This window comes from Triticum urartu, chromosome 4 (assembly GCF_003073215.2).
Source record: "Triticum urartu cultivar G1812 chromosome 4, Tu2.1, whole genome shotgun sequence".
NCBI classification, from domain to species: Eukaryota; Viridiplantae; Streptophyta; class Magnoliopsida; order Poales; family Poaceae; genus Triticum; species Triticum urartu.
This window is the reverse complement of record NC_053025.1, coordinates 99,781,891-99,808,027: the sequence shown is the minus strand read 5'-3', so window position 1 is coordinate 99,808,027 and position 26,137 is coordinate 99,781,891. Positions and strand designations below refer to the sequence as shown.

At 42.7% G+C, this 26,137-nt stretch overlaps 1 non-coding gene across 1 annotated transcript; it reads right to left on the bottom strand.

Annotated features, from left to right (window-relative positions):
* Positions 1–20,553: 20,553 nt before the first annotated feature.
* Positions 20,554–20,627, bottom strand: TRNAK-UUU. The gene has a single exon. It is a non-coding gene; the product is annotated as a tRNA-Lys (tRNA).
* Positions 20,628–26,137: the final 5,510 nt, after the last annotated feature.

Genomic DNA, 26,137 nt, shown 5'->3' with positions numbered 1-26,137 from the left:
AAGCGGGACACGTGGCGGCTTCCGATTCGCCCAGGCATGGCGGCAGACGCGTCCGGCGCCGTCCGGACGTGTCCAGCGCGGAGGGAGTGGGTGGAGCTAGGGTTAGACCGCGAATTTCGGGGGGAGAGAGATATTTATAGGTAGAGGGAGTTAGGAGAGTCCAAATGAGGTGCGGTTTTCGCCCACACGATTGTGATCCAACAACGGATGGCATGGAGGGGGTTTAGATGGGCTAGTGGGTTGTTGTGGAGGGCTGCTGGGCTGCAAAGAGAGGGGTTTTTGCCGTTACCTGGTTAACCGTTGGGGCATCAAACGACCTCCAAATAGAACGAAATTTGACAGGCGGCCTATCGGTGATGTACCAAGGCCACTCTACAAATCTTGACCCATTCCGAGAATGTTTTTCTCCCGCTCACGAAACAAGATCTAAGAGGTGCAACGGGTGCATGTGTGAGTGTTGGATTCCGAAACGGACAACGGGGAAAATGACCGGATGCATGGGACGAACATGAATGCAAATGAGATGCACATGATGACATGAGATGAAATGCATGACATGAACAAAATGCAAAACGACAGACAAAACCCAACCACAGAGGATATAACATATAACTTAGCCGGAAAAGGCAAGAGTTGGAGTTACAGTTATGGAATGTTACATCCGGGGCGTTACAACTCTCCACCACTACAAGAGGATCTCGACCCGAGATCTAGGACTGAGAGAACTCCGGGTATTCGGAACGGAGGTGATCCTTGCGCTCCCATGTGGCTTCTCGGTCGGAATGGTGAGACCACTTAACTTTCAGGAATTTGATCGACTTGTTGCGAGTTTTGCGCTCGGTTTCTTCAAGAATGGCGACGGGATGCTCATGATAAGACAAATCTTCTTGGATATCAATCTCTCCGAAGTTGATAGTGCGCTCGGGCGTCTTGAAGCACTTGCGAAGCTGTGACATGCGAAACACATCGTGCACATTTGAGAAGTTGGACGGAATCTCAAGTTGATAGGCGAGGTCGCCTATTTTTCCAATGATCTTGAAAGGACCCACATATCTCGGGGAAAGCTTCCCTTTGATACCGAAGTGTTGAGTGCCTTTCATTGGAGAGACGCGGAGGTAGACATGGTCTCCAATCTCGAAAGCCAAGTCACGATGTTTGCTATCATAGTAACTCTTCTGGCCTGATTGGGCGGCTTTGAGATTTTCACAGATGACTTTACACATTTCTTCAACTTCTGTGATCAAGTCATTACCAAGAAGTTGGCGTTCACCAGTCTCGGACCAATTGAGAGGAGTACGACACTTTCTGCCATATAGAATTTCAAATGGGGCCTTGCCCGAACTTGCTTGGAAACTGTTGTTGTAGGAGAACTCGGCATATGGGAGACAATCTTCCCACTTCATACCGAAAGAGATGGCACAAGCTCTGAGCATATCTTCGAGGATTTGATTGACTCTCTCGACTTGGCCACTTGTTTGAGGATGGAAAGTCGTGCTGAAGCGAATGTTGGTGCCCATGGCCTTCTAGAAGGAGTCTCGGAACTTGGAAGTGAAAATGCTTCCATGGTCTGAAGAGATAAATTGTGGGATCCCGTGCAACGAGACAATTATGGAGGTGTATAGCTCTGTCAACTTAGCTGTCGTGATAGATTCTTTGATTGGAAGGAAATGAGCCACTTTTGTAAGCTTGTCAATGACCACGAAGATAGCATCATTCCCATGTTTGGACTTGGGAAAGCCAGTGACAAAGTCCATTTCGATATGATCAAACTTCCATTCTGGAATAGCAAGAGGTTGGAGGAGACCAGCTGGTCGTTGATGTTCTTCTTTCACTCTTTGACAAACATCACATTCATTCATGAATTGAGCGATCTCTTGCTTCATTCGAGTCCACCAATACGATTTCTTGAGGTCATGGTACATCTTCGAACCGCCTGGATGAATGGAAAGAAGGGAATTGTGTGCTTCGTTCATTATTACCTTCCTTAGATCACCTTTAGGAACCACAATCCGGTCCTCGAAGAATAAGGTGTCCTTGTCATCAATGCGATAGCACTAGTAAGTGGGTAAGCCCTTGGAAACACCCTGTTTCACCTTCTTCACCATGGTATCAAGGAGTTGTGCCTCATGGATTTGGTCTTCCAAAGTTGGAGTGACTTGAAGGTTGGCAAGAAAATCTTGATGAACAACTTAGAGGTTGAGCTTGCGGAAGGCTTCACAAAGATCCGGTTGGAACGGCTTGAGAATTAAGTTGTTGCAATAAGCCTTTTTGCTCAAGGCTTCTGCAATTACATTGGCCTTGCGTGGAGTATATTCAATACTTGGATTGTACTCTTGAATCATTTCGACCCAACGAGTTTGCCGGAGGTTGAGGTTGGGTTGAGTGAAGATATATTTGAGGCTCTTGTGATCGGTGAAAATGTCCACTTGCCTTCCCAACAAGAGATGTCTCCATGTTATTAATGCATGGACAACCACCGCCAACTCAAGATCGTGAGTGGGGTAGTTCATTTCATTTGGCTTCAACTGACGAGAAGTATAGGCCACAACTTTCTTCTCTTGCATTAACACGGCACATTAGGAGGAGTTAGGACAGGAGCTGTGACGAGTTTCTCTTTGAGAGTGTTGAAAGCAACATCACACTCAGGAGTCCAGGAATACTTTACATGCTTCTGGAGGAGGTTGGAAAGAGGTTTCGCAATCTTTGAGAAATTCTCAATGAATCTTCGGCAATAGCTTGCAAGCCCAAGGAAACAGTGGAGCTGCTTGACATTCTGAGGAGGCTCCCAGTTCATAATTGCAGAAACCTTCTCCGGATTAACAACAATGCCCTTGGCGGAGATGATGTGACCAAGGTAAAGAACTTCATCAAGCCAAAACTCACATTAGGAGAACTTTGCATAGAATTGATACTCTCTGAGCTTGTCGAGCACCAATCACAAATGCTTGGCATGATCCTTCTTATTCTTGGAGAACACCAAGATATCATCGAGATACACCAGGAATAATTCATTGGTGTAGGGGTTGAAGATGAAGTTCATCATATGAGAGAATGTTGGAGGGGCATTGACAAGGCCAAAAGACATGACAGTATATTCATAAGAACCAAAGCTTGTTCTGAATGCTGTCTTGGGGATATCTTCTTCATGAATGTGAATCTGATGATAACCCATACGGAGGTCAAGCTTGGAGAACACCTTTGCACCTTTGAGTTGCTCGAATATCTCATTGATGTTGGGAAGTGGATACTTGTTCTTGATTGTCTTCTTGTTCAATGGACGATAATCGACGCAAAATCGGTCCGTGCCATCCTTTTTCTGGACAAAAAGAACACCACAACCCCACGGAGATGAACTTGGTCTGATCAGACCCAGACGCTCTTGTTCATTGAGCTGTTTCTTCAATTCTTTCAGCTCCTTTGGCCCAAGCTTGTATGGGCGCTTGCAAACGGGTTCAGTACCGGGCTCAAGATCGACAACGAACTCAAGTGGCCGGTGAGGAGGCATACCCGGAAGCTCTTCTGGAAAGACATCTTGGTACTCACAAACAACTAGAATCTGAGAAATAGCGTCTAACTCGCCCTTCTCATTGAGAGAGAACAACCGAATGGTTTCATCATGAGTAGCATAGATGATCACATCCTCAGAAGAGTGTGTCAATTTAATTTCCCTGGCAGCACAATCAAGGAAGGCCTTGTGCTTAGAAAGCCAATCCATGCCGAGAATTAGATCAATATCCGAGTCACCGAGAACAATTGGGGAAGCCAGGAATTTATAGTTGCCCACCTTGATACCGACATTCGGAACCAACATACTAGAGCTTGATACGTCTCCAACGTATCTATATTTTTTTATTATTCAATGCTATTATATTATCTGTTTTGGATGTTTAATGGGCTTTGTTATGCACTTTTATATTATTTTTGGGACAAACCTACTAACCAAAGGCCAGTGCAAATTGTTGTTTTTTTTTTGCCTATTTCAGTGTTTTGCGGAAAAGGAATATCAAACGGAATCCAAACGGAATGAAACCTTCGAGAGAGTTATTTTTGGAACAAACGCAATCCAGGAGACTTAGAGTGGACGTCAAGGAAGAAACAAGGCGGCCACGAGGTAGGAGGGTGCGCCCAGCGGGTAGGCGCGCCCCCACCCTCGTGGGCCCCTCGTGGCACCGCCGACCTACTTCTTTCGCCTATATATACTCATATACCCCGAAAACATCAGAGAGCACCACGAAACCCTATTTCCACCGCCGCAACCTTCTGTACCTGTGAGATCCCATCTTGCGGCCTTTTCCGGCGCTCCACCGGAGGGGGAATCGATCACGGAGGGCTTCTACATCAACACCATAGCCTCTCAGATGATGTGTGAGTAGTTTACCACAGACCTTCGGGTCCATAGTTATTAGCTAGATGGCTTCTTCTCTCTCTTTGGATCTCAATACAAAGTTCACCTCGATTCTCTTGGAGATCTATTCGATGTAATTCTTTTTGCAGTGTGTTTGTCAAGATCCGATGAATTGTGGGTTTATGATCAAGATTATATATGAACAATATTTGATTCTTCTCTGAATTCTTTTATGCATGATTTAATATCTTTGCAAGTCTCTTCGAATTATTAGTTTGGTTTGGCCTACTAGATTGATCTTTCTTGCAATGGGAGAAGTTCTTAGATTTGGGTTCAATCTTGCGGTGTCCTTTCCCAGTGACAGCAGGGGCAGCAAGGCACGTATTGTATTGTTGCCATCGAGGATAAAAAGATGGGGTTTATACCATATTGCTTGAGTTTATCCCTCTACATCATGTCATCTTGTTTAATGCGTTACTCTGTTCTTATGAACTTAATACTCTAGATGCATGCTGGATAGCGGTCGATGTGTGGAGTAATAGTAGTAGATGCAGAATCGTTTCGGTCTACTTGTCGCGGACGTGATGCCTATATACATGATCATGCCTAGATATTCTCATAACTATGCGCTTTTCTATCAATTGCTTGACAGTAATTTGTTCACCCACCGTAGAATTTGCTATCTTGAGAGAAGCCACTAGTGAAACCTATGGCCCCCGGGTCTATCTTCCATCATATTATTTTCCTATTTACTTGCTATTTCTGCCACCGTTTATTTTGCTACCTTTATTTTCCAATCTATACAACAAAAATACCAAAAATGTTTATCTTATTATCTTTATCATATCTCACTTTTTCAAGTGGGTGTGAAGGGATTGACAACCCCTTTATCGCGTTGGTTGCAAGGTTCTTGATTGTTTGTGCAGGTACGAGGGACTTGTGTGTAATATCCTACTAGATTGATACCTTGGTTCTCAAAAACTGAGGGAAGTACTTACGCTACTTTGCGGCATCACCCTTTCCTCTTCAAGGGAAAACCAACGCATGCTCAAGAGGTAGCAGAGCTCAAACGCTTAGCTGGAGAAACAACTTGCAATGCTCTAGGTAATACCTCTGTGTCAAAATTGTGCTCCGATGCAAATGGATATGACATGAAAGAATGCGATGCACCAGAATCAAATAAGACTTTTGCAGGAATATCATTAACTAGGAGATTACCCATGATTACTTCTGAAGATTCCTGTGCTTGGGCTGAATTCATCATGTTCACCCTTGCAGACTTGGGATTATGCCTGACCACTACATTGCTTCAAGACCTCACGGGAGGAGGATGCGAAAGGCTCCTTTGGTTGAAGCACTTGTTTGCATACTGACCTTTCTGCTGACACTTGTTGCAAGTAACCTCTGAGAGCGGATGATGATAAGGAGGAGGAGGACCACCTGTCCTCGGAGCTTGAGTCTGAGACTTGTTCTGATAGCCTGGGTTGGGTGGGTGGGAAGATCCATGGCCACCTTTGTTTTTCTGCTGGTAGGGCTGACAAAACAGAGGAGGTGGAGGAAGCCAGAACTTCTGTTGCTTAGCTGCCACTTGAGAGGAAGAAGACGATTGAACTGCATCCCTGATTCTCTTCTTTGAAGCCTCACACTTGAGCTGAGCAGCTTCTTGCTTGAGGGCCATGTTGTAGAACTGATCGAACTGAGTAGGCGCTAACTGCAGATCCTCTCTGAGGCCACCCCTGAAGTGATAGATCATGTTCTTTTCATCAGGAACATCCCGCCTTGTGAAGCGAGCAAGTTTCTGAAACTGGATGTTGTATTGATACACGGACATGCTTCCTTGCTTGAGATTGCGGAATTCCTCATGCTTTCTCTCGACAACACTTGTTGGAATGTGATGAGCTTTGAAATCCTGGCAGAAGTCATCCCAGGTAATCACTCGACCTCCTCTGGAATCTTTGTATTGCTGATACCAATCAGCTGTTTGGTCCTTGAGCTAAAAAGAAGCAAACTTGACGTAGTCCTCAGGCCTTACATTGCTACATTCAGAATGGTTGCTGATGTCCATGAGCCAATCATTGGCATCCATGGCCTCGGCACAATTGCTGAAAGACTTTGGCTGATTCGCAAGAAACTGGTTGAGGGTAGCAAACTGAGGCTGATTGTTGAATTGCCCTTGACCTTGATTCCCTTGGTTGCCTTGGCCTTGGTTGTGCTCTTGCAAGAGTTGCAAAAGCATCTGGGTATTGGCGTTTGTGGCTGCCATGATAGCTTGCCATGCCTCTAGAGGCGGAGGAGGTGGCGGACGTGGAGGGTTTGCTTGATCCCCATTGTTGCGGTCCGGATTTAGACGCGTTGGAGGAGCCATCCTGAAGAGGGTGATATCCCTTAGAACCATGATAGACAGATAGACAAGCTGAATCAACTGATAGAAATTGCAACATATAGTCTTCACAATAAACATTCGAACAGAGATTGAACAAATGAATTCCAAAGTTAACATTACATGACCATTAAGGTGAGAAGCCACTTAGATAAAGGTTGATGAATGAAACAACAAGGTACGACTGGAACAAATATATGGTAAGGATCACCCAATCCCATAGCAAATATCCGTCGGAAGAATAACTAGGAGCTACTTGAATCCCCACCTATTAACTCCCGAAACTTTCTGGTTATGCAATCTGGTGTTGGGGATACAGGGAGGCACAATATATATCACACAACTAACAAGCCCTACGCTCCAACTGTATCCATCCATCAACACATAACCAAGAAAACTCTGGAAATCGTGTACCTCAACCTTCGGAAAACATCCGTTATACGAGCCATGGCAATACTCCCAAACTCCCTCCCTAGTACTGGGTGGTGTCGAGGTTATCTCACCACTAACTGCATAAAAGAGATTTTCAATGTCGGCAAACTCGGGTATTCTAGAACTGCAACGATAAAATTGTGACGACAACACATCGGAGCTCAACTCCCCGGGACACTGCCACAACCCCTAAATGTGAGAAGGCACCAAGAACAATGTTCTTGTCACAAGAATATCGGAACGATCCCAAGATACCCGTGATTCTAATTTTTTTAGTGAAAATGAGGAGAGGAAAGTCAAAACATCTACGTCAGGAGATCTCACCAGAGCGATGAAGAGGACCGAGGAGTAAAAAGAATCCTACTCTCCGATATATATAATCCTAAGACTCAAAACAGTTTTTTTTTCTAGACTCAACAACGTCAACGATTCGATCAAGCAGGGGGCTCCTAAGTCGGGGATGGCTCTGATACCAACTTGTAACGCCCAAGATGCGGCTATATCTCCCACCTGTCAAGGCATGACTTAGAGGCATAACCGCATTTTGGTATTGTCGCAAGAAGGGTCATCTTCACACAATCCCATGTAATGAACAAGGAAGAATAAATATTTGGCTTACAATCGCCACGTCACACATTGATCCAAATATTCATACATCATTCAGAGTACACACAAAGTCCTACTACAGACGGAACCAAATGAAAAGAAGACAACCCCAAATGCTAAATCTCGATCGTCCAACTGGGCACCACTACTGATCATCCGGAAACGAAACATAGTAACGGCCAAGGTCTTCGTCGAACTCCCACTTGAGCTCGGTGGCATCACCTGCACTGGTATCATCGGCACCTGCAACTGTTTTGGTAGTATCTGTGAGTCACGAGGACTAAGCAATCTTGAAACCCGTGAGATCAAGACTATCTAAGCTTATAGGTAGGATGTGGGTATAAGGTGGAGTTGCAGCAAGCACTAAGCAAATATGGTGGCTAACATACGAGTACAAGAGTAAGATGAGAAACTACGCAACGGTCGTAAGCTAGAAGTGATCCTAAACTACTTACGTTCATACATAACCCAACTGTGTTCACTTCACGAACTCCGTCGAAAAGAGACCATCACGGTTACACACGCGGTTGATGCATTTTAATTAAGTCAAGTGTCAAGTTCTCTACAACCAGATATTAACAAATTCCCATCTGCCACATAACCGCGGGCACGACTCTCGAAAGTTTATACCCTGGGGTGTCCCAACTTAGCCCATCACAAGCTCTCACGATCAATGAAGGATATTCCTTCTCCCGAAATAACCCGGTCAGTCTCGGAATCCCGGTTATAAGACATTTCGACAATGGTAAAAGAAGACTAGAAAGACCGCCCGAATGTGCCGACAAATCCCGATAGGAGCTGCACATATCTCATTCTTAGGGCACACCGGATGGGACAAGCTACGAGTAAAACCAACCCTCGAGTTTCCCCGAGGTGGCCCCGCAGGCTGCCCGTTCGGACCAACACTCAGAGGAGCACTGGCCCGGGGGGGTTGATTAATAAAATCCTCGGGTTAATTACTCCCTAGGAAAATATTAGTTGTTATTAGGCAAATGGTAAAACCAAGGTTGGGCCTTGTTGGATGAGTTTTATTCAAAGCGAACAGTCAAGGGGGTCCCATAACCCCAACCACGCAAGGAACGCAAAATCAAGTAACATAACACCGGTATGACGGAAACTAGGGCGGCAAGAGTGGAACAAAACACCAAGCAAAAGGCCAAGCCTTCCACCCTTTGCCAAATATATAGATGCATTAATTAAATAAGAGATATTGTGATATCCCAACATATCCATGTCCCAACATGGAACAACCTCCAAGGCACCTGAACTAGCAACGCTATAAGAGGGGCTGAGCAAAAGCGGTAACATAGCCAAACACCGGTTTGCTAGGAAGGTGGGTTAGAGGCTTGACATGGTAATAAGGGAGGCATGATAAACAAGTGGTAGGTAGCATGACATAGCGATGGAGCGAACAACTAGCAAGCAAAGATAGAAGTGATATCGGGGGTAATGATCATCTTGCCTGCAAAGTTCTCAGGGTTGTCGAAAGCTTGCTCCTCGTAAACGTACTCAACAGGATCCTCATTCACAAAATTGTCTCCTGACTCTACCCAAGGCAAGAACAAAGGCAACGGAACACAATCAAACACGGTGCAATGCACAAGCAACATGATGCAAGACATGGCTTGGAATGCAAGATATGATGTGCAATGCATATGGGTACTCCGGAAGGGAAAAGATGATCATGGCATCAACTTGGCAAATCAAGCATGCCACTGGAAAGATGGAGTGATTTCGGACAAAATCGATATAATGATCACCGGAAACGGATGCACGGTTTGCAAATGACGAGCAAAACAAGAACAATGCAAATCTGCGCTTAACAGCATCATAGCACTTAAGATGCATCACGAAACTAAGCTACACCACTTCAATAAAGCAACAAAGAACATGGCAGTGAAGTACATGTGAAGATCTACAAATCATGAACACTGAGCTCCTGCTAGTACTGACAAGAACAAGCCTAAAACAACATGGCAAAAATGCAACCGATAACAGTTTCATAGACTGTGAAAATACTAAACATGGCATAAACATCATCAGGTAGCAATGTTTCGAACTAGTAAACTACATGCTACAGGATCATAACATGGCAAACAAGGGCATGGCATGCTCGTACTAAAGGCAAAGAACAAAATTTCCTAACTGAACTTTAGCCAAAGATGCACATAAAAGATGGTAGCATCAATGCAAACATGGCAAGTGATGTGAACAGATTCAGACTTTGTAGTAAAACATAGCATGGCAGAAACAGAATCATGATAGCAACTTCGTGAGCTCATGCCACTCACCACAAAGCATTACATGGAATCAAAAGGTAACCAACAGTAAAAAGACACATTTATGAAGCTAAACATGGCAATAGCATAGTCATAGGATGCATGGATCACTAGCAAAACACATTGAAAAAATGAACTTCCTGTTAACAAACTGCCAACAACAATATTTAGCAAAAGTAGAGCATGATAATAACAAGCTACACTACTCCATAATTACAACCAGAGGCATGAATGGATAGATCATAACCATATGTTCAAAACACCCTTACTGAACTTCATCAAAATATGGATGGATCGACTTGTGGCAACAAGTCAACATAGCAACATAATGTAACAGGAAAAGACTTAGCAGAAAAAACTAAGTAGCTGAAATCAGCAACAGCATGTGGCCTACTTTGCATGCTTGTGCTTGTCACCACAGAGCTCATAAAAATAAAATGCTTGCACCACTGAAAATATGGCATTAAGATTCTTCTAAAACATGTACACATGATACTTAAAGGATGCATACACAAAATGCTACGAAAATGACAAATCAGCAAGTTATGATGGATTCTAGCAGACAACATCATATAGCACTTTTGCAATGAAGCTTAAGGCATCACTATGAATAGTAAAATTTATGACAATGACACTAGCATGAATAGCATCACGAGACGAACATTTTGATATATCATATGCGCAAATCGGAGCTACGGGCACGGAGATATGGCATGACAAACATGTGCACATGAGATAGGAATTCAGGGACTTGGAGAAAATCGTCACCTCTGGATCTAAGGTTTGAGCCGGCGCGGAAAACAAGGTTGGCTGGAGATCTCGCTGGAGATGGATGTGGTGGTGGCCGGAGCTTGCGGGGGAGGTCGCAGGCGGGTCGGGGACGCCAGATCTAGGGCGGCACTGGCGTGCTCCGGCGACGGGGCGGCGAGGAGGCGGGTCGGTGGCGGCGAGACGGGGCGAGGATGGAGGCGACCGGTGGCGAGGCGGTGGAGCAGCAAAGGCGCGGCGACAGACGAGGCGGCGTCGGGCGGCGGGGACGCGCGGGCACGGTCGTGCGGCGGCGGCGCGGGCGAGCTAGGCCGGGAGGGCCCCGCGCGGCCTCGCGGGCCGGCGGTGGAGTGGTAGCGAAGCAGGACACGTGGTGGCTCCCGATTTGCCCGGGCGTGGCGGTGGACGCATCCGGCGCCGTCCGGACGTGTCCGGGCGGAGGTAGTGGGTGGAGCCAGGGTTAGACCGCGAATTTCGAGGGGAGAGACATATTTATAGGTAGAGGGAGTTAGGAGAGTCCAAATGAGGTGCGGTTTTCGCCCACACGATCGTGATCCAACGGCAGATGGCATGGAGGGGGTTTAGATGGGCTAGTGGGTTGTTGTGGAGGGGTGCTGGGTTGCAAAGAGAGGGGTTTTGCGGTTACCCGGTTAACCATTGGGGCATCAAACGACCTCCAAATAGAACGAAATTTGACAGGCGGCCTACCGGTGATGTACCAAGGACACTCGACAAATCTCGACCCATTCCGAGAATGTTTTTCTCCCGCTCACGAAACAAGATCTGAGAGGTGCAATGGGTGCATGTGTGAGTGTTGGATTCCGAAACGGACAACGGGGAAAATGACCGGATGCATGGGACGAACATGAATGCAAATGAGATGCACATGATGACATGATATGAAATGCATGACATGAACAAAATGCAAAACGACAGACAAAACCCAACCACAGAGGATATAACATATAACTTAGCCGGAAAAGGCAAGAGTTGGAGTTACAATTATGGAATGTTACATCCGAGGCGTTACAATCAAACGGAAGCGGTGGAAGTTGTGTGGCAATATATCTCGAAATGGCCATGGAAAAGCCATAATAGGTAGGTATGGTGGCTGTTTTGAGGAAGATATAATGAGGCTTATGTGTGATAGAGAGTATCATATCACGGGGTTTGGATGCACCTGCGAAGTTTGCACCATGTCTCAATGTGAGAAAGGGCAATGCACGGTACCGTAGAGGCTAGCAAATTACGAAAAGGTAAGAGTGCGTATAATCCATGGACTCACATTAGTCATAAAGAACTCATACTTATTGCAAAAGTTTATTAGCCCTCGAAGCAAATTACTACTACGCATGCCCCTAGGGGGATAGATTGGTAGGAAAATACCATCGCTCGTCCCCGACCGCCACTCATAAGGAAGACAATAAAAATGAATCATGCTCCAACATCATAGCATAACGGGAGACTATATGTGCATGCTTCAGGAATCACAAACCATCACACCAATATTCCTACTAGAGCATAATTACTCATCAACATAACTCACATATCACATCATCATATCTCAAAACTATTACTAAGAATCAAGTTTATTTTGTCCAATGATCTTCATGACATTTTTCTTTTCTTTATCCTTCTTGGATATCTATCACTTTGGGACTAATTTTCATGTGTTGCTTTTCATAAGCTCAAACAAATATTAGTGAAGATCATGAGTATAATATTTATTTCTCTCAAAATAATTTAAGTGAAGAAAGAGAGAACTTCAAAATTTTACTAACTCTCAAATAAATCTAAGTGAAGCAAGAGAGCATTTCTTCAAAAAATAGTAAGCACACTGTGCTCAAAAAGATATAAGTGAAGCACTAGAGCAAGCCCTAGCTCATAAAAGATTTAAGTGAAGCATAGAGAGCAATTCTAACAAGTCATGATATAATTTTGTCTCTCTCAAATAGGTGTGTCCAGCAAGGATTGATGACTTAAAACACAAAATAAAACAAGCAAATACACATATCATACAAGACGCTCCAAACAAAACACATATCATGCGACGAATAAAATTATAGTGTCGAGTAAAATACCGATAGTTGTTGGAAGAAAGCGGGGATGCCACTCGGGGGCATCCCCAAGATTAGTTGGTTGCTCATTTTTTGATAATAGCTTGGGATGCCGGGGCATCCCCAAGCTTAGGCTCTTCCATCCTTTCTTCATCCATCGTAACATAATCCAAAACTTGAAAACTTCAATCACACAAAACTCAAAAAAACCTTCATGAGATCAGTTAGTATAAGAATAATAAACCACTACTATAAGTGTTGTAACAAACCAATTAATATTTTGTTTTTGTATTATATATACTGTATTCCAACTTTTCTATGTAAAAAACTCATCAAAGAAAACCATAGAGCCATCAAAATAAGCACACAACACAAAGAAAACAGAATCTGTCAAAACAGAATAGTCTGTAGCAATCTGACTATTTCGAATACTTCTGTAGCTCCAAAAATTCTGAAAATTAGGACGACCTGAGAAATTTTCATATTGATCTACTGCAATTCAGATGGGTATTTTATCGCTCTCTCGTAAAAAATGAAAATTAATTTTGTGAGCATATAAGTTTCTGTTTTTTCAACAAGATCAAACAACTATTACCCAAGAAGATCCTAAAGGCTTTACTTGGCACAAACACTAATTAAAACACAAAAACACAATCATAACAGTAACATAATTGTGCTAACACAAAAAACAGAAAGCGAAAAGTAAAAAGCAAAAATAAATTTTATTCATTGGGTTGCCTCCCAACAAGCGCTATAGTTTTACGCCCTTAGCTAGGCATAAAGCAATGATCTAAGTTTTGTCATCTTTGTTACTTGGAAAGAAAAGGTAAAATTTTCTATCAATGAAATTTAATTTTCTATCTTGTGAAAGCACATGGCCATTGATAGTGGAAGAAAGATTAAGCATGTTGCGAAAATTCGTATCTAAACTAGCCTTCATCTCTTTAATTATTTCATTTAGATAAAAGCACATAAGAGTAGTTGATTCAACATTTTCTCCTTTAGGGTGCCCAAATATGGCTTTCGTCTTTTCATAAGTATCAACGGCATCCCCTTCATGAAAACCGTTTTCAAATATAGAATCTAAAACTTGCTTGAAGGATGAAGGTAAACCATCATAAAAACTTTTCAAGTATATCTCTATCTGATATTGGGGCACATAGCTAGCTCGAATTCTCAACAACCTATCCCAAGCACCTTTCAAAGATTCATCAAGCAAATAACAAAAAATTCCGAGATCATCTTCATCACAATGGTTAAGATTTTCCTTAACAACCCCGGTAGATCCTTCCATAGCATCATTGATTATGGGTTTAGAGAGGACAGAGGGGCTATCCAAAGCATTAATACCAGGGAGAAATCCCTTAGCTCTTTTGAGATCAGACATGGCGAGAAACGGCGGACGGAAAAGAGAGGCTAATAAAACGGCAAATTTTTGTGAAGCGGGGGAGAGGAAAATGAGAGGCAAATGGCAAATAATGTAAATTGCGAGGAGATGAGATTTGTGATTAGGAACCTGGTTGTGAAGAAGATCCTCCCCGGCAACGACGCTAGAATTCCTTTTGATTGCTCTCTGACTATAGCGCCAGAAAAGCTCCTGACTGGTAGGACTATGTCGGTATTTCCCCAAAGAGGAAGGGATGATGCACACAGCGACGGTAGGTATTTCCCTTAGTGAAGAAACCAAGGTTATCGAACTAGTAGGAGAACCAAGCTACACAATGTAAATAGCACCTGCACACAAGTAACAGCACCTCGCAACCCAACGTGTTAAAGGGGTTGTCAATCCCTTTCGGGTAAAGATGCCAGAAATTATAGTAGATTGAACTAATAGATCGCAAATAAAATAAAGTGAGCAAAGTATTTTTGTATTTTTGGTTTAATAGATATGGATAAAAATGCAAAGAAAAAGTAGATCGCAAGCAAATATATGAGGAAGAAGACCCGGGGGCCGTAGGTTTCACTAGTGGCTTCTCTCGAGAAAGATAGCAAACGGTGGGTAAACATATTACTGTCGGACAATTGATAGAACCTCAAATAATTATGAAGATTTCCAGGAAATGATCATTACATAGGCATCACATCCAAGATTAATAGACCGACTCCTGCCTGCATCTACTACTATTACTACACACATCGATCGCTATCCAGCATGCATCTAGTGTATTAAGTTCATGGAAAAGCGAAGTAATGCAATAAGAATGATGACATGATGTAGACAAGATCCGTTTATCTATTGCGTAGATATAGATCCCATCTTTTTATCCTTAGTAGCAATGATACATACGTGTCGGTTCCCTGTCTGTCACTGGGATCAAGCACCGTAAGATCAAACCCACTACCGGGCACCTCTTTCCATTGCAAGATAAATAGATCAAGTTGGCCAAACAAGACCCAAATATCGGAGAATAAATACAAGGCTATAAGAGATCATGCATATAAGAGATTAAAGAAACTCAAATAACTTTCATGGATATAAAAAGATATGACTGATCATAAACTCAAAGTTCATCAGATCCCAACAAACACATCACAAAAAGAGTTACATCATATGAATCTCCAAGAGACCATTGTATTGAGAATCAAGAGAGAGAGATGAAGCCATCTAGATACTAACTACGAACCCGAAGGTCTACAAAGAACTACTCACGCATCATCGAAGAGGCACCAATGGAGGTGGTGAACCCCACCCGAGATGGTGTCTAGATTGGATCTGGTGGTTCTGGACTCTGCGGCGGCTGGATGAATATTTCGTTGACTCCCCTAGGGTTTTGGGAATATTTGGGTAATTTTAGAGCAAAGAGGTGGTCCCGGGGGCACCTAAGGTGGGCACAACCCACCAAGGAGCGCCTGGGCCTCCTGGCGCGCCCTGGTGGGTTGTCCCCTCCTTGAGACTCCCCAGGTGCAACTAGGGCCCAACATATTCCTTCTGGTCCATAAAAAATCTCCGTAAAATTTCGTGGCATTTGGACTCCGTTTGATATTGATTTTCTACGATGTAAAAAACACGGAAAAAACAGGAACTGGCACTTGGCTCTATGTCAATAGGTTAGTACCAAAAAATGATATAAAATGATTATAAAACATCCAAGATTGATAATATAACAACATGGAACAATCAAAAATTATAGATACGTAGGAGACGTATCAATCTTGTCTACATCATGTCATCATTCTTATTGCATTACTCCGTTTCTCCATGAACTTAATACACTAGATGCATGGTGGATAGCGGTCGATGTGTGGAGTAATAGTAGTAGATTTAGGCAGGAGTTGGTCTACTAATCTTGGACGTGATGCCTATGTAATGATCATTGCCTGGATATCATCATGAGTATTTGAAGTTCTATCAATTTCCCAACAGTAATTTGTTTACCCACCGTTTGCTATTTTCTCGAGAGAAGCCACTAGTGAAACCTACGGCCCCTAGGTCTCTTTCTCATATTATTTGCCTTTGCAATCTATTTTATTTTCCTTTTATTTTCAGATCTATTAAATCCAAAAATACCTTGCTGCAATTTATTTTATTTGCCGTTCGATCTATCAATATTTACAACTCTCTGACGTCTGTTTGCCCATCTTGGGGCGCCGCTACCCGAAAGGAATTGACCACCCCTTTTACACGTTGGGTTGTGAGTAGTTGTTATTTGTGTGCAGGTGTTGTTTACGTTGTGTTGCTTGGTTCTCTTACTGGTTCGATAACCTTGGTTTCATATCTGAAGGAAATACCTACCGCCGCTGTGCTGCATCATCCCTTCCTTTTTGGGAAAATACCGACGTAGCTTCAAGTGACATCAGAGATCTCCTTATGGGAAGTACCTCGCTTTTAGGACAGTTGCACATAATGAATCTGGATTACCAATAAGACGTCGGGCTTGTTTTGCTAGGAGTGCAAGATTGAAACATGAATATCCCTGAAGCCCACACCACCTTTGATCTTTGGTATACACATCTTTCACAATGCGAACCAATGCATCTTTCTATTAGTTGCATCATCACCCCACCAAAAATGATACATCGCATATGTGATTCATTTGCATATTCTTTTTGGAAATTTGAAGACGAACATCACATAAGTTGGTATGGCTTGCACTACTGATTTTAAGAGCACTTCTTTATCTCGAGAAGATAAACATCTATCCTTCCATCCCATCAATCTCTAAACTAGACTATCGATCAAATATTGGAAACTGATACTTTTATCAATACCCAAAGTTGATGGAAGACCCAGGTACCTATCATTCAAAGCCTCTGTCATATTACCTAGGGTTGAGCATACCTCGGCCTTCACATTAACCTCTGTACTTGGGCTGAAAAAGACACTAGATTTCTCCACACTAACAAGTTGGTCGGATGCTGAACAATACATATCCAATATGGATTTTAAGCAAGCAGCATTGGCCTTCATAAAAATAAGCGAGCCATCTACAAACAAAAGGTTTGTTACTACCGGTGCATCACGGGAAACTGTGACTCCCATGAGGTCACCTTCTTGTTCGGCCCTGGATAATAAGGCAGTGATGCCTTCCGTACAAAGGAGAAATAGATACGACAAGAGAGGACCCCCCCTGACGGAGACCTCTGGTTTGTTTAAATGCTTCTGTCTCCGTTGAGTTGTACCTCACTCTGTATTCAACTGAAGAAAAACATAACATAATCATCTGTACCCAGTTAGCATTAAAACCGAGCTTCAAAAGAATAGCTTCCAGGAACGCCCACTCTATTCGATCATATGCTTTGTGCATGTCAAGCTTGACCCAACACCACCCATCCTTGCATGTTTTCTTTTGCTGAATTGTAGCTTTCGTAAGCAATAAGAGCATAATCCGTAATTAACCTCCCAGGGGAAAATGCACTCTGAGTTGGGCTTATTATTTCAGGTAGAAACAATTTCAGTCTCATGGTAGTCATTTTGGCAATAACCTTGTAAACAACATTGCATAGGCTTATCGGTATAAACTGTGATACCTTTTCTCGAGAAAGTACCTTGGGGCTCATAACACAGTTGTGGTGTCATTCCAGCCTTGGGGCACGATCTGAGAAATAACTGCATTTAACACCTCTTCAACAAGGTCATCTCCTAACATGGACCAAAACCGCTTGTAAAAAATAGCATATAGGCCATCTGGACTGGGGCCTTAGGATCACCAATGGAAAATAATGTTTTCTTCACTTCTTCCACTGTATACAGAGCCATCAACGCATCATTCATAGGAGTGGTTACCCTCCTTTGCACATGATCTAGAACGTTTCTGTTTGGCTTGGAAATTTGGGATGTAAACAACTCCGTAAAATATCCACAAATAATAGATTTGATTTCATCTGTATCTTCTCTCCAGACTCTTGTATCATCATATAAGAGTATCTTAATCCAGTTTCTCTTCTTCTGCGCCGAAGCTACTTTGTGAAAAAATGAAGTGTTCCTGTCACCATGTAGTAACTAGTTTGCCCGTGCACGTTGGAGCCAGACGATCTCCTCCTGGTCCAGTAGGTTTTCTATCAGAGTTTGTATTTCATTCATTCTATGTCTGGATCCGCTTGTTAGCTGTTCTCGCTTTAACTTCTCCAAATCCTTTTCCAATTTATGAATTCTCCGCTTCGGACCTCTTAATGTTTCTCGATCCCACTAGAAAAGCTCTGCTTTTACTACTCTTGTGCGGTCAGACAACGACAACCCAACCCCCAATGATTTTTTTATGAAAAATGAAATAAACCCGGGCCAACCATGGGGATCGAATCCACACTAAAAATAGCATTTCCCAATGGAGATAGACCACACTAAAAATAGAATTTTCCAAGTATTCAACAAGGACATTATATACTCATAGTTATTAGAAAATATATTACATCTTAAAGTGAAATAAATTTGCGCTAACCATGGCAAGAATCCATCATGATTGTGTGTCAAATGTGCTACATGGAATCACTTTAGCTATATATCAGTCAACTAAAATTTCTTTTTGGGTCAATCGATTTTGTGGCTGTTCGATTCTGCTTTGATATGTGTGCTATTTTTTTGTGTCATTTTGGTAGTGAGTTGGGCTGTGTGGAATCGATTGACCCTTATTTTGGGTCAGTCGAATTGCTTCTTGGGCTCGTTTTTGCTTCTCTGAGTCGCGATTTTCTTTTTTCCTTTTCTGTATTGGTTATTTTTTATGGGTTTATGGATGAGTGTAATTATCTACATACAAATACTATATAATATGTGCCAAAATTTCATTATTATATGATTTTTTTATATTACGATAAGTGCATTTTGGTGCAAAGTTGTGCGCAAGTTTTTTTTATTTTCTCTCTTCTTAATGGAAATACCAACGCCACTAAATTTATTATTTTTCAGAAAAATTATTATTTTGATATTGTTTTAGTCTTTACTTGATTTTCATTCTACATTAAGGTTAATACCGACTCAAATACTCATTTGTTCTTAGATTTTGTTTTGGCAAAAGCTCCACTTTTATATGCTTATTCTTGCATATTTTTTTAAAAAACTTATTTTTTATGTATATTTCGTGCAAATTCTGTCAGTTCTTATTCTTGCATACATATAAAAAGCACAAATGGTAATATCAATGCAACTAATTCATTCTTCCTTAGGAAATTTAATTCTTTATTTTGTGGGTATTTTTGCATTTTTATTTCTGTTTTATGTTTCTATGTGTTTTTATTTTTCCTTCTTTCTTTCCATTATTGTTTATTTTTTGTTTTTGTGGGTTTTTGGCTGAGTGTAATTATGTATAAACAAATAATGTATAATATGTGCCAAAATTTCATGATTATATGATTATTTTTGCATATTATGATAAAGTGCAATTTCGGTGCATAGGTGTAAGAATGAATTATGTGCCACATCATCTAAAAATTTTAGTTGGCATGTATGATACCACTGAAGATATTCCCATTACGACCAGCCTGAGCAGCACTACAGATCATGCATGGATGAAATATCAGGATCAACTCATACATCGCTTTGTCCCTCCATTCCCACTTGGAGCAAGTCGACTGAAACAAACTTGGGTCAGTTGACTGACGCGAATTTCGTTTTCAGGTGATTGATCTCTAGCCGGTCCCACACGGATATTGTGTAAGACGAGTATGCTTCAATCTAGTATGTTCCTTTTTTTTCAGGGGTTGTTGAAACTATTGGATCAAATAAATTGGCGTTGACTGTGGGATCAAACAAACTAAAAATAGATTTTCCCAAATATTCAACCGCACCAATATATTATACATTCATAGTTATTAATAAAGCAATTGCGTCACAAAATGAAATAAATTTACACCAACCATGGGGATCGAATCCACACTAAAAATAGAATTTCCCAAGTATTCAACCAGGCCAGTATACTCATAGTTATTAAAAAAATATTGTATCTCAAAATGATTTCTTTTTTGTGCGAAAAATGAAATAAATCTGTGCCACCTATGGGACCGAATCCACACTAAAAGTAGAATTTCCCAACTGGGATCGACCACACTAAAAATAAAATTTTGCAAGTATTCAACAAGGACAACATATAGTCATAGTTATTAGAAAAGAGATTGCATCTAAAATGAAATAAATTTGCGCCATCTATGGGATCGAATGCACACTAAAGATGGAATTTCCCAAGTATTCAACCAGGGCAGTATATATTTCATATAGTTTTTAATAAAAAGGTTGCATCTCAAAATAGAACCTATTTGCGCCGACCGTGGGGATCGAACCCACACGGCCACGTGGTTAAAAGCCACGCGCTCTACCACTGAGCTAGGTCGGCCATCGCGTGCACTTGTTTCCGGAGATATTACATATGTATACGGTATTACTGAGAGACAACGATCAATAGCAGGAGATACGTCTAGTTGGGTGTCTCCATAATTTCTGAAAGAGGGCAATAGCCTAGTGGCAAGGGTCACATAGTATAATACATATTCCCTTTGACTTCTTTATTTCCCCTACATATTCCCTTTGACTTCTTTATTTCCCCTCCGTGTTGAGTATGCGGTACATTGTCCCGACTCCTTTCTCTTTTTTCTTCTTTTTTTTCAGGGAAAAAAGGGAATTCATTAATTAAGTGGCAGCCATGTCTGCATTATATAGGTCCGGAACCTCGTCCGGCTCAGAATGAAGCCACACCGCAGTGCGCTTCTTTATTCGACCAAAGTTCGCTAAAAAATGACTAACAGTGTTTTGTTCACGCCTCACAAGCTTAACTAAGAATTTACCATGTTCCCGAAGACGCGAAGTAAACTCGCGGATCAACATCATATGCTCCGGTCGGTCGCCAATACCTCCTTCAATTAGTTTTACCACTTCTGCGCAGTCCGTTTGAATCACAAAAGGCAGCTCAGACCACTGGGTAGCCAGGAAGATGCCTTTTGAACATGCAGCAAGTTCAGATTCTAGTGGTGATGCACACTGCCTTAACTCACGGCAAGACGAAAAAATAATATCTCCATGTTCATCCCGGAGGACCATGCCAGCTCCTGCAGTTCCGTCCTTGGCAGAAAAGGACCCGTCGATATTGAGCGCAGCCCAGCCGGCCGGCGATGCCTCCCATCCAAGTGATGATGGCTTCTCATGCTCAACATGTGATAACAATTTCCTGCTGTACAAAGGCGCAGCCACCATTTTTCCTTTGATGTGATCTCCACGAGGGTACGCCTGGATGGCTAGCAATGAGTTGATATAGCTGGTTAGGAATCTGGTCGAGGCTTCGACCGGCGGTGGTCGTTTGTCGTGGACGATCTCATTCCTCACATGCCAACAACGCTAAATCGTCATGAGCGTATACATCCGCTCCTCTGGTGACAAGTCCGCGAGCACATGAAAAGCCACTCTGGCCCAGTGTGCATGACTCGACGGATGTCCGAAATATTCCATTGCCTCGCCATAGCTTGCCACAAGGAGACCGCATGAGGACATCTGCAGAGAGCATGAAAAGTGTCTCTTTTTTCTTCAATAACACGACCGCCCCGACGGGGACGAGAGACGTGCTCAGGCTGTTTCTGCATATAGTAGGTTCAGAGTTATCATGTTCATATCATTTGACTTGGTGTCAAAATTTGGCCTTGTGCCGACGACTCATGTTATGTGTTGGAGAAGCAGCTATCAGAGCTCACGGGTAGCATCCGGTGGTCGTCGCTGTCACCTTCCACACCGCCTCCATGATGGACAAAGGAGAGATAATTACATATACGGTCCTCGTACTCTCCGGCATGTAACACAACGATCCCGGGACTCGCGGAATGCTCCACTACAGTCCTCAAATACGAGGATACGCTTCAATACGTCCTGGCTACGTCTCACTCTACGCCTGGCGCCGAGCCAGGTGCCACGTCAGTGTACAGTAGATGCGTGGCCCCCCATGTCAGCATAGGAGAGAGAAAAAAAGAAAAAAGAAAATGCTACGCCGAGGATCAAACTCGAGACCACTGCGTAAGAGAGCAACCGAGGTAGCCACCAGGCCGACATGTCGACGACTTTCAATTGGCAGCAAGAACAAATTGGAGCAATTGCACATATCGCTCGCTTATAACAGGGCCGGCCCAGTAGCGTATCTCTTCTTCTTTTTTCTCGAATCTTCAAGCGATTTTCCTGTGCATTTCTTACTGGTTTTCTTTTTATTTTTCCCCAGGTTTATGTTTATTTTCCCCATATAAAAATAAAATAATTATAAATATACAATTATTGTGTATTTTAAATCTTTATTCTATTTTCATTATTGTGTGCCTTGAATACATAAACATTAGCTTTTTCTAAAATTTATATGGATTTAAATAAAATAAATTATAAGAAAATTTATGTATCTTCATTCATGACCACAAACACGCATTATTTTGTATCCTCATTGTATTAACATACATAATAATTGTAAAAAGTAACAAAGTATATTTTGAATAATGTTCAGCATGGTTTTGGAAAATGGTTATTATTTTGCCCTATTATATGCCCAATGACCGGTTTTCTTTTTATCTTTTCCAGTATAAAAAAAGAAATGTAAGAAAAAATTACAATAATTACTAATACACAATTATTGTGTATTTTAATATTCATTGTGTTTTCATTATTGAGTAACTTGAAGAGGTAAACATGTTTTTTTAAAATTTACTTTAATATAAAAACCGGTAGTTGGGCATATAATTGGGCAAAAATATAACCATTTTGTGACACCATGCTGAAAATAATTCAAAAATACACGTTGCCAATTTTTTAAATATTTGTGTATTTTAAATATACAATGAAGATACACAATAATTGCGCGTGTTTGTGGTCCTGAATGAAGATACATAAATTTTTCTGACATTTTTTTAAATCCACATAAATTTTGGAAAAAGTTCATGTTTATGTCTTCAAGGTACAAATTAATGAAAATAGAATAAATATTTAAAATACACAATAACTGTATTCTTTTATATGAAAAAATGAAATTTAAAAATAGAAAGAAAAAATAAACACGAACTTGGTAAAAAAAGAGGATAGAATATGCATCAGGAAAATCACTTGAAGATTAAAAAAAGGGGTATGGTATGCTACTATGCCGGGCCAATTATATGAAAATAAATTAAAGATTTAAAATACACAGAAATTGTATATTAATAATGATTATATTTTTATATGGGAAAATTAAACATAAACCTGGGTAAAAATAAAAAGGAAACCGGTAGGCAACGTACAGGAAAATCGCTGGAAGATTCGAAAAAAGTAGAAGAGATACGCTACGCTACTGGGCCGGGCCAGTATGTGCGCAGGCGAAAGGTAGCGATATATGGGACTGCTCTATAGCTTCCTAGCTGATACGTGAGCACGATAGATTGGTTGGGATGGATGGGTTGGCCTTGTGGCCAGCTCGTCTGTTTGCTTTTCTGGAGGTCTCAGGTTCGATCCTCCGCCTAGCATTTTATTTTTCCTTGTTTTTCTCTCTCCTATGCTGACATGGGGCCCCACACATCTACTGTACACTGACGTGGCACCTGGTTGGACGCGAGGCGTAGAGTAAGACGTAACCAGAAGCGTATCCTCGTATTTGAGGATCGTAGTGGAGCATTCCGCGAGTTCCGGAACCATTGTGTTACATGCCGGAGAGTATGAAGACCGTAGGTGTAATTATCTCGACAAAGGAGGAAGGCGGTGAATCCACCTCACCCCCTAAAACAAGCCACTGAGGCACTCGAACAAGCATCTATGGGAGACTCCTGATCCTTTATTTTCAGTGGCACCTGGTTGGACGCGAGGCGTAGAGTAAGACGTAACCAGAAGCGTATCCTCGTATTTGAGGATCGTAGTGGAGCATTCCGCGAGTTCCGGGACCATTGTGTTACATGCCGGAGAGTATGAAGACCGTAGGTGTAATTATCTCGACAAAGGAGGAAGGCGGTGAATCCACCTCACCCCCTAAAACAAGCCACTGAGGCACTCGAACAAGCATCTATGGGAGACTCCTGATCCTTTATTTTCGTCGCGGAGGCGAAAGGGATGACTATTGACGGTGGACGATCCTAGTTTGGCTTGTTCCACTCGGGTGTGCCTTATTGGATTTGAGCTTTTGACGATAGCGATGTCGTCTCCTAATCTAAAGAAGGCATTTTAGCACGGAGTTTGAGGCACACGATAGGGATCCAAGCAACATCGCTGGTGGCCTCGGTGGACCTACAATGCCCATGTTGATTGGCCAACCTTCACCCACAATCTGCTGCATCTTCAGGCCAAATGGTGGCCAAGTTCTTTCCTCCCTACCTTGATGTCAAAAAGGAGACGATGCTGCTTCAGGATGGAGTGTATGACACATAGCTATAGAGGTCTCGTCAAACCAAGTGGTGTCGTTCTGACATCGACAAGATTGGATACACCAGATACAACTTTGGACCCGAACCTATTTTCTTTTTTTGTTCGGGAGCCGAAGACGGAAAGGAGAAGCAACACCCAAGGCTGAGTCAGACCTAAGATGACATCTCATGACTACCGGGAATGAATCAAATCCCACAATTTCTACCTTTACTCCCCATATGTCTGTTCTTTTAGTTTATTCTATGGATTTTTCATGTACTTTTGGAATGAAGCTCTATTTTTAATGTACTTGCAACACCCGAGGCTGAGTCAGACCTAAGATGACATCTCATGACTACCGGGAATGAATCAAATCCCACAATTTCTACCTTTACTCCCCATATGTCTGTTCTTTTAGTTTATTCTATGGATTTTTCATGTACTTTTGGAATGAAGCTCTATTTTTAATGTACTTGCAACACCCGAGGCTGAGTCAGACCTAAGATGACATCTCATGACTACCGGGAATGAATCAAATCCCACAATTTCTACCTTTACTCCCCATATGTCTGTTCTTTTAGTTTATTCTATGGATTTTTTCATGTACTTTTGGAATGAAGCTCTATTTTTAATTGGAAAGCTATATATTATGCAAGAGTGTTAGGGCATCTTCAATGTTGACCCGCAAATTTGCTCCAACATCTGTCCGCGAATACTGATGGCTGAGGCCGTCATCCAATGCTGCCCGCATACATTTCAACCACGTTGGAACTAAACAGACAAAATTCATGCAAACCAAACGGATTTTCATATGAGCGGCGGCCTTCCTAGGACCCGAGCGGTGGTCATCTACCGTGCACTACTCTTCCTCGCTATCGGTGGCACCCACAGGTATGTCCTTCGTGGTCTTGGCGGAGGGGCGCGGCCTTGGCAGAGCCGGCGATGTCTTCCTCGTCGTCGGTCTTGCCCCACACCTCGCCCGCCGTCTCATCGTAACTCCTTGTAGGCGGCCTCTAGTTCCACCTGCCGCTGGCGGTATCGCTAAAGGGCAAGGCGGATCTCGCGGACAGAGTGGTAGGACTCAAGCAGCGCCGCCTGCTCCGCCACGTCTGTGTTCGGCGTGATCGCCCTACCAGCGAAGAGCTGCTTCTCTGCCTGATGGTGCTCCTGGAGGAGCTGAAGGTTGTAGGCCGCGTTGACCCGCGCCTAATGCACCATGTCCATATAATGGGCACGGGCCTCACCGATGGTCATGGTGCAATGCACCGGCAAGGGTGGCGTATGCTCGTCCTCGGCCGTGTCTTCCATTGGGACATTGTCGGCCTTCGACTGCCTGCTGGCAGCAATGGCGGCCGTCTTCTTCTTCTGCTTCAGCCACAGTCCGTCCCAGAGAGCTTTGAAGCACGAGGAGAAACGGGCCGGAGGAGGATGACTGCGGCTATGGCAGGGGTTGCAACTTATATAGCGGGAGAATGACAATGGTGGGCAGCAGACAGACGGGCGGGCGGTGTCGGAGTAGGT